Genomic DNA, 9,558 nt, shown 5'->3' with positions numbered 1-9,558 from the left:
ATGTGTCATGAACAGCATTTGTTCCTGTGAACGCCCCCAGGGCTTTCATTTGAAACCGTGGAAGGTGAGGGTGGGAATTGCAGTTATGTGAGCATCTGAGCTCTGGCTCATCGGCAACCTCAGCAAAATTCTTTAATATTTGAGATAGTTCATTAAAACTGAGGAGTACTAAAATGCATTCTTTAGATGCCAAAAAGCAATGAGTGTTTTCAGTCGCTGTGGAAGTATGTGTTTGTGAAATTAAGACTTGGAGAACGGGGTGATGTGCAAGAGGTTGCAGCTGCTGCCACCCTCTCTCCAGAGCGGCTGCTCAGTTGGGGCTGATGGGTCTGAACTGTAGGAGATGGGAGAGAGTTCACTGGCCATGAGGGAGGGAGAGGGGAGGAGAGGGAAGGGATTGTGCAGCTATTTCCAGCCCCTCTTCTACACTATGGATGGCAACCTGGGGGGCTCCAATACCTTGTTTGAGATAACATTTTTCTGGAATCCCTGTGTGATAACTGTCTGAAATTATTAAACATATATAAGAAAGTTAATGATAAGAATTAGAGTTAGTATGTTTCCTAATGTTCTCAAATCTTGTTAAGGGAAGGAGAAAAGTTAGGATGAGGGACATCTTTAATAAATGCCTTTGCTGCCTTCTTGACTCTGCATATGGGTCAAGGTGGGGTGACATGGATTTTAAACAATAGGCTAGTGTTGTTATTATAATTTTTTAAAAGAATATTTTTTAAACTCAAGTCCACAAGATCTCTCAAAGGCTTTTAAAGTTGTGTGTGTGTGTGTGTGTTTTAATATATTTTTATTGATTTCAGAGAGGAAAGGAGAGGGAGAGAGAGATAGAAACATCAATGATGAGAGAGAATCACTGATTGGCTGCCTCCTACATGCCCTACACTGGGGATAGAGCCCACAACCCAGGCATGTGCCTGGACCAGGAATGGAACTATGACCTCCTGGTTCATAGGTCGATGCTCAACCACTCAGCCATCCCAGCCAGGCCAAAGGCTCTTAAGTTTTGAAGGAGCAACCTACCCTCCAAGTATGACCTTTTGTCTACTCCTCTTGCCCAGGCTGATTCCCAGATCCATCAGCCTCAAAGTTCCCCAGAAATGGGATGGGTCTACACATTAGGGGGAGGTGCAATCTTTTTTCCACCTTTTTACCACCAAAACCACTGACCACTGAGTAGGACCAGATTCTCAACAGAGACTGTACTGCCTCCTAGAGGGCATTTTGGAAACTGGCAAGATATTTTGCTGGTTTTATTTTCTACACATCACTCAGTAGTTCCCTTAAAAAAAAAAAAATCAGAGGGAGACAGTATAATTCCATTCTTTTTAAATAATTTTTTAATTTATTGATTTTAGAGAGCGGGGAGAGGAAGGGAGAGAGACAGACAGACATCTGTTAGTTGTTCCACTTATCTTTGCTTTCATGGGTTGCTCCTTCTATGTGCTCTGACCAGAGATAGAACCCATAACCTTGGCGTATCAGGATGACACTCTAACCAACAGAACTACCAAGGCCAGCACTCAGTCATTCTGATGTTATATTCTGAAATAAACTGAACAGTCTTACTTAATAAATTGTCCAGCATTCCATGAAACTTCAGTGTGGAACGAAGACACTCATGGTGAAAAATTCTGTTTATAATTTTCCTGCCTAGAATCTAGATCCATTTTACATGTAGGCATTAGGCATTTTTTGAATAGTAATTCAGTAGTACACTGAATTTTCCAGGAACACGACTACTGTGTAAATAAAGAGAAGCTTGTCCTTTTTTTCACTCTAATTTTGCCAAAAATTGCTTACTACTGTGGAAATCCACATCACTAATGGCAAGGCCACCCAGGTATTTGAGTCACTGGTCCAACACACCTTTATCAGCCTGCATTTGTAGCTGTCACATGCACAGTGATTCCATGTGGGTACAGTATCTGACTACTTCATGGTCTCTTTTGGTATAATTGTAACCAAACATTTACATATTGATGAATATATTGTGTAATTATAAATTATTTGCCTTGTATTTCTCTTACCATCAGGGCATCATATTGATTTTTAATGAAGTGTATAAGGAGGCCATCCTAATAATAGACAAACATGGTAATTGACTGTACCTTCACTACACCTCCCATTGGCTAATCAGCACAATATGCAAATTAACCACCAACAAAGATGGCAGCTAATTTGCATACTGCAGGCAGGGCAGGACAGCGCAAGCCACCAGTGCAAGCTGCCATCCAGGTCCTGTGTGCGACCCCAGAAGCTGCCTGCCTGCCACCCATGATCGGATCCAATCCGGGGCCACAGGCCAGCCCCAGAAGCCCCAGAAGCCACCTGATATGGCAGTAACTCTATCAGTAAGCACTCTGAAAGTCAGTGGCATAAATGTACCAATTAAAAGACAGATTATGAGGGTGAATCAAAAACAAAACCCACTTTAAATATAAAGACACATATAGATTAAAAGTAAATGAATTAAGCTGCAGCCTATTTTGTTCAGTGGATAGAGCATTAGCCTGTGGACTGAAGGGTCCCAGGTTCGATTCCAGTCAAGGTCATGTACCTCAGTTGCTGGCTTGATCCCCAATCCCTATCAGAGCATGTGCAGAAGGCAACCAATCAATGTGTCTCTCCCTTTCCCTTCACTCTCTCTAAAATTCAATGGAAAAATCCTTGGGTGAAGATTAACAAAAACAAAGTAAATGGATTAAGTAACATTAAAGAGATTATAAGAAAAATATATTCCAAATTTTGTTAGTTGTATAATGGTTATGTTTAAATTATTAACACCTAAAAAATTGGGTGAAGAACATATAATATGCTGTAGTATTTTATAGTTTTTTTTTACATGTATGAGATTATTTCAAATTAAAATATTAAAAATTAATAAAATATTAATTGATATGTATCTGCATTACATGAAAAATCTAATTGCTTCTAGCATAATTTATTAAATTGTGCTAAAATTTACAAGGGTTCAATTAAAAAATATCTTAATTCTAAATGATATAATAGAAAACATATAATAGTGCAGTTATAAGCACTTAGCTGAAAATAAAAATTTAAAGAAGTGAATTTAAAGAAGGGATTAGCCAAAGAAAACTTATGCACAACCCATGGACACAGACAACAGTATGGTGATGGCCAGAGAGAAGTGGGGGGCAAGAGCTGGGTAGAGGGGGCAAAAGGGAGAAAATAGGGACATCCTATATAATAATCATAAAAGGCTAATATGCACATTGACTGAACAGCAGAATGACCGGCTGCTATGATGTGCACTGGGCACCAGGGGGCAGATGCTCAATGCAGGAGCTGCCCCCTGGTGGTCAGTGCACTTCCATATGGGGAGTGCCACTCAGCCAGAAGCTGGCTCATGGCTGGCCAGCACAGTGGTGGTGGCAGGAGCCTCTCCCACCTCCGAGGCAGCACTAAGAATATCCAACTAACAGTTTAGACCCAATCTCTTGGGGGCCTAAGCCTTTAGTTGGACATCCCCTGAGAGCTCCCTGGCTGCCAGAAGGATGTCTGACTGCAAGCTTAGGCCTGATCCCCCGGGGAGTGGGCCTAAGTCGACAGGTGGACATCCCCCAAGGGGTCCTAGACTGCGAATGGGCGCAGGCCAGGCTGAGGGGTCCCCCCCTCCACGAGTGCACAAATTTTTGTGCGCCAGGCCTCTAGTATTATTTATAAACTGCTTCTCAAAGTAGCAAAGGTAACATTCAAAATACAAAAAAAAATAGTGTGGAGCCTAATAATGTTGAGACCACTTGTATAGGCAATTTCTCTGGAACCTAAGATCCAAAAGAAGAGCAAAAGTCCAAGCAAATGTCCAGCAGAAATATTAGAGTTAGAACATGCTTCTGTTCTGTAGAGATCTCTCTTGATTTCTCAGGATCTCCTGCAAGAGCACTCTTCCCCTGCTTGCCCCTTGAATGTGGGTGTCCCTGATGTTCTCTCCGTTGCCCCAGTCTCTCACTCTGATCATCACCTTTGGAAAAATGTATCCAGTTTCACTCATCATCTCTGTATAGTGGATTCCAAATATGCACACTAGGTCTATCATATCTGAGCATTGAATATTGGTTTCAATTTCTTTCTTTTTTTTTCTTTGTTGGATGAGCCACATCCATGTTGTTTGTACTACAAATTCATGTAGCAAATCACATTAATAAACTTTTCCTCAAAATTAAGTCTCCTACTGGTGTTCCCACTATTAGCTGACATCATCCTCATCCTCCAAGTTACCCAGTTACTACCTTAGATAACAAACTTCAGGATCATCTTTAACAACATTGCAACCCCACACCACCCCAAACAATCACCAAGGTCTATCAGTTCTACCCAAATATCTCTCTGAAATTTTTCTCAGTGGTATGCTAGTAAAATGGCTCCCCACCCCCCTACCCCCAAAACAATATTTTTTAAGCCCTAATTTGTAGTATTTGCTGATTTCTGTGGTGTAAATATTCCCACTATGGCCAATTTAAAGCTACCAAAGGTTTAACATCTGGCTCATAAAGTCCCTTAAAAGTTTAACAATATGCTCTTGAGAACCAGCACTCCTTTCTATTTCTACTACTACCGCCCTGATTCAGCCATTTGTTATTTATTTTCTGAAGCATTTGAAGCTTATAAATTAGTTGACCTACCCCTTGCTCCCGTTACATCTGTGCATAAAATACTTTTATATTTCTTTGTTGCATATAAAATAAATGTCAAGAACCATCACCTTGTGTGCAAAACCTTCCACTGTATGGCTCTAGTCTATCTTTTTCATCTTCTCTGCACTATATCCCCACCCACAACTACCTCCTAAACACTCAACATGTATACACACACAGCTCTAACACTCCAGCCCCATAGCAATACTCAGCATTCTCTGAAAAAAATTCAGTCCAGTTCATCAAACTTTTTACTGAATAACCACTATGTACCAAGTACTCCGCTAGGCAAATAGGACATGGTCCCTGCCTTCCAGGAGCATGGAGTTCCATGTACTTCAATTCTCTTGTGGTTATTTACACTGTCACTTTAGTCAGAAACTCCCATCTCTGTCTAGATTCCTTCAATAAGCATTTACTGAGTACCTACTATGTGCCAGACTGTGCTATATTCTGGAAATGCAAAAAGTGAAAGAGACCCAGTGCCTATCCTCTACGTCAGAGAATAGTGGGTGATGCGCAGGTGTCATGGAGGGACATCAACTGTCTCACCCTGTTGGGTTCAAAAAAGCCTCTGCTGAGGAGACAATGATAGAACTGTGGATGAATACAGAAAATGGGGCTCAAGAAAGAGCAAAAGACACAGTGCTGAGGGCACAGTATGCCACGTTTCCTAGTTCTATCAGACTCTACCTTGCTCAAGTAAGGCAGAATTGAACATGAGGATACAGATGTCTTTCATGGAACCCAATGGAAAATTGAACCACCAGGCCTCCAGAGGGCTGGATCTTAGCTCCATGACCTCAACCACAGAAGTCCACAAACCTTTTCTTCAAAGCTCTGGAATTATGTGACTCGACTCTCAAGAGCCTGTTCTTATGTCTCTCCGTTTAAATGCAAAAGAGAATCTGATTGGTCAGTTCCTTGTGGTTGTAAGACTGACATCCTCACTTCCTTGCTGACTGTCAGTGGGGGCCACTCTCAGCGCCAGAGGCTACCTGTCTTCATAGCCACAAGACCCCTTCAATCTTGACGCCAGCAATGGCACATTGAATCCTTCTCACACTTCTAACCTCTAATGTCCTCCATCTCTGACCTCTAGGCCTGGGTTAAAGGGCTTTGGTGATTCGGTCAGGCCTACCCAATCTCCCTATCATCAAGTCGATTGATTTGGGACACAGCATAATCACAGGAGTGTTATCTCATCCTACTTCCAAGTTTCACCCAAACACAAGGGGAAGAGATGACATTGGGGATATCTTAGAGCTCAGTCTACCACCGACCCCTACCTTTCTAACTTAACAGATGGATCCCCAAATGAAGACCACATCACTCAGCCTCCCCTATAGCTAGGTATAGCCATGTATCTAAATAGTAGCCAAAGAAATGCTGTATAGCAGCTTCGAGGAAACTTCTTTAAAATACTGCCCGTGCCCAATGTATGTCCCCTTGTTTTGTTATTCATTCTTGCCACCTGGGATGTTCAATTTAATGGCTGGAACATCTGCAGCAATTTGGGACATGAGTGACCACAAGAATAGAAGCCATATACACGGTGGAGCAGTAAAATAGAAAGAGCCTGGGTCCTAACGTTGTAGAGAACTATCCCCAGGGGCGTGCTGTGAAATGCTAAACAAAGGTTTTCTGGGGGGCAAAACCCTGATTTGTAGCATTTTCCCATTTCTGTGATATAATTCCCCACCATGGTCAATTCTGAGTTAGCAATGTGACATCCTTGGGCAGGGATGGTAACAATCAGTGCTCACAACCATGGACAGGCTGGCCCAGCACCCCACTCTGTACCAAACCTGGGCTGCCTGTCCCAGGCTTCTGTTTCATCAGAGAAACATTCACTTGTATCTGATTTAAGGCACTGTTATTTTAGGGTTTCTGTTGCATGCTGACAAACCTAATCCTATGGTAATATTTTCCAGATTTTTCTCTCAACATTCAATTTTCTTGACTTGGATTTTTCTAGGATGTGTCCAGATCTAAGCAGGACGGTGGGTGTAGGGTACCAGGTTTTGCTTTCTGTAGGGGTCACAGCAGCTGCCATTTCATTCAGCCTCCTCACAGTAAGATCACCCCACTCCCTGGCCAGCAGTGCTTGACTAACTCTGCAAGCTCAGAGGAAATAGAAGGGTGACTGTGCCAACGAAACAACAATCACCACCTTTTACCGAGACCCAGGGGCTGCCGCCATCATGGGAAATATTTGGAAGCAACGCAACATTAAAACCCCACTTTATGCCTGGGCCGGTGTGGGTCAGTGGTTGAGCGTCATGGGTTCAATTCCCGGTCAACGGCACGTACCTGGGTTCTGGGTTCGCTCCACACCCCCTGGTTGGGGCTCATGCGGGAGACAACCAGTCTATGTGTTTCTCTCACATCAATGTTTCTTTCTCTTTCTCTCGCTCTCCCTCCTTCCCTCCCTTCCACTCCCACTGAAAAAGCAATGGAAAAAATATCCTCACGTGAGAATTAACAACAAAAACCCACTTTATAAAGCTGCCTCTGAAGGTTGGTGACATTCAAGACTCACAATAGACCAGGAGACTTCAGAGCAAATAGACATTCCCACCATGGGAACACACCACTCACCTCTCTGAAAACGGAGCAGGGAACACACGCAGCCCAGGCCCTTTTCTGTAGGTTTTGGTGGCACAGAATCACTCTGCGTGAGTCTGCACAGGGGCTGGCCACGTTCCACCCGCTTAGCCCAGAGGCCATAGCCAGCCAGGAAATGGCACCCCCGCTCCATACCAGGAATCTGCACCAGGAACACTGGCTCCTCTGTCACAAACCAGCTTGTTGTGCCTACCTGAGTCTGGAACCCACCGATGGCACCAACGATCCCAGGAGACACAGGACGGCCGCAATGCTGCTTCCGCTCTCTTCATTCCAGCCTCGCTCCCAACAGAACGCGGATGGGACGTCCTCTGCGTCTCTCAGTATGAGCTGGTTTTGAGGAACAGCCTGGACTACATGGGATCCACCTGGACTCCTCATCTAATCCCCTCCTGCAGGTGTGTCAGGTGCTAGACCCGGTCAAGTCATTACATAATGAACTGGATTCCCCCAGGGGCACCTTCTGCAAGTACGTTACAGTCATCACCTAGGAATCGTGGTCACAAGGAATGAGCACAGCCAGCCAGCATGCAACACCTACCACATGTGAGATCCTGTGGGAAGTGTTTGCCTTTTCCCAGGTAATCTTCCTAAGAAACCGATCAGGTGGCCATTATTATTGCCAGCACTTCACAAATGAGGAAACTGAGAGCTGTGGGGTCAACGCCAGGTCACTAGCTGGTGAGAGTGAAATTGGTATTTGCATCCAGGCTGACGCTGGACTTCTGGGAAAGGGGCCCCTGGATGCACCCTGCTCCCAGGTGGGCATGCCTGGGCTGGGCAAGCACAGCAGGCGCAGTGCCATGGTGCTTTTAGAGGCCCAGAAAAATGGTTTCAATCTCTACAAATCAGAAGAAAAACATGAATACATAATAATGAATCCAACCTGAGTTACATTTGTCTTTTTACCAACATAATCATAAAATGTAATTTTTAGTATTTTTTTATTAAAAAAGGGGCTCATGGTCCTAGCCAGTTTGGCTCAGTGGATAGAGGTTCAGCCTGCGGACTGGAGGGTCCCGGGTTTGATTCTGGTCAAGGGCACATGCCGGGGTTGCAGGCTTGATCCCCAGTAGGGGACGTGCAGGAGGCAGCCAATCAATGATTCTCCCTCATCATTGATGTTTCTATCTCTCCCTCTCCCATCCTCTCTGAAGTCAATAAAAATATATTTTTTTAAAAAGGGGGGACTCATGAAGGCAAAAATACAAAGGATCCATGGAAGTTATCATGTGGCCCAGATTAAAGTGATAGACGTAGATGGCATGGCTGTGGGCAACAACCAGCGGGGGGAAGGTCAGAACGCTCTCTCACAACTAGGCACCTTGGGTAGAGAAAGTGTGTTCCAAGTCCGTGCCTCTGAAAGATTATGGGTCGCCAGGAGTTTGGGAGATGGGATATTCAGTGATATTCAGTGATGATAGTGATAAACAGTGTGAATGGATAACCCCCCATCTGTCCTGTCCCCCCTTAAAGGCCATTCAGACAAGAGAAATGAGTAAACGCCCCATCTGTTCTGTCCCCCCTTAAAGGCCATTCAGACAAGAGAAATGAGTAAATCCCCCATCTGTTCTGTCTCCCCTTGAAGGCCATTCAGACAAGAGAAATGAGTAAATCAGCCGCCTTTGCTGATATCTAACACGGTAAAGCACTGACATTGGATCTGTTTTTTTTTTTTTCCTAAAATACAAATGGGATGGGCATCTGGCGACTTCCCCTTTCCCAGGGGCGCCTCCACAGGACAGGGGTTTGCAGAGACTCTGGACTCAGACGTGTCAGATGGTTCTGAGAAGGGGAGCAGCACGGCCTTGACTCCGCTGCTTAACTCCTGGCCTTGCTCCAGAGAATCAACTTCCCACGTGGGCGGACCTTCCATCAGGGCGCCCTGCTCTGTGCTAGGGGCAGGCACAGGACTCCAGCTGGACAGTTAGGATGCTCACTCCTTAACTTTTCACTTTTTAAAAATATATTTGTATTGATTCAGAAAGGAAGGGGGAAGGAGAGAGGGACAGAAACATCAATGATGAAAGAGAATCATTGACCGGCTGCCTCCTGCATGCCTCCCATTGGGAATGAGGCTCAACCACAGAGCAGCACCAGCCGGGCTGAATTTTCATTTTGAGCCAATGACATGAGGCCTACAGTCCATTAGAGTTCATTTATCCCATCGGTGGAGCCCTGAAGAGACTGGTCTTGAATCCCACTCACCAGAGCTGCCACCGATCCTGTTTTTGATTTCCTTTGAAATATTGAGCTAAAC

Source organism: Myotis daubentonii, chromosome 2 (assembly GCF_963259705.1).
Source record: "Myotis daubentonii chromosome 2, mMyoDau2.1, whole genome shotgun sequence".
Classification (NCBI taxonomy): Eukaryota; Metazoa; Chordata; class Mammalia; order Chiroptera; family Vespertilionidae; genus Myotis; species Myotis daubentonii.
Note: the sequence above shows the minus strand (reverse complement) of the source record.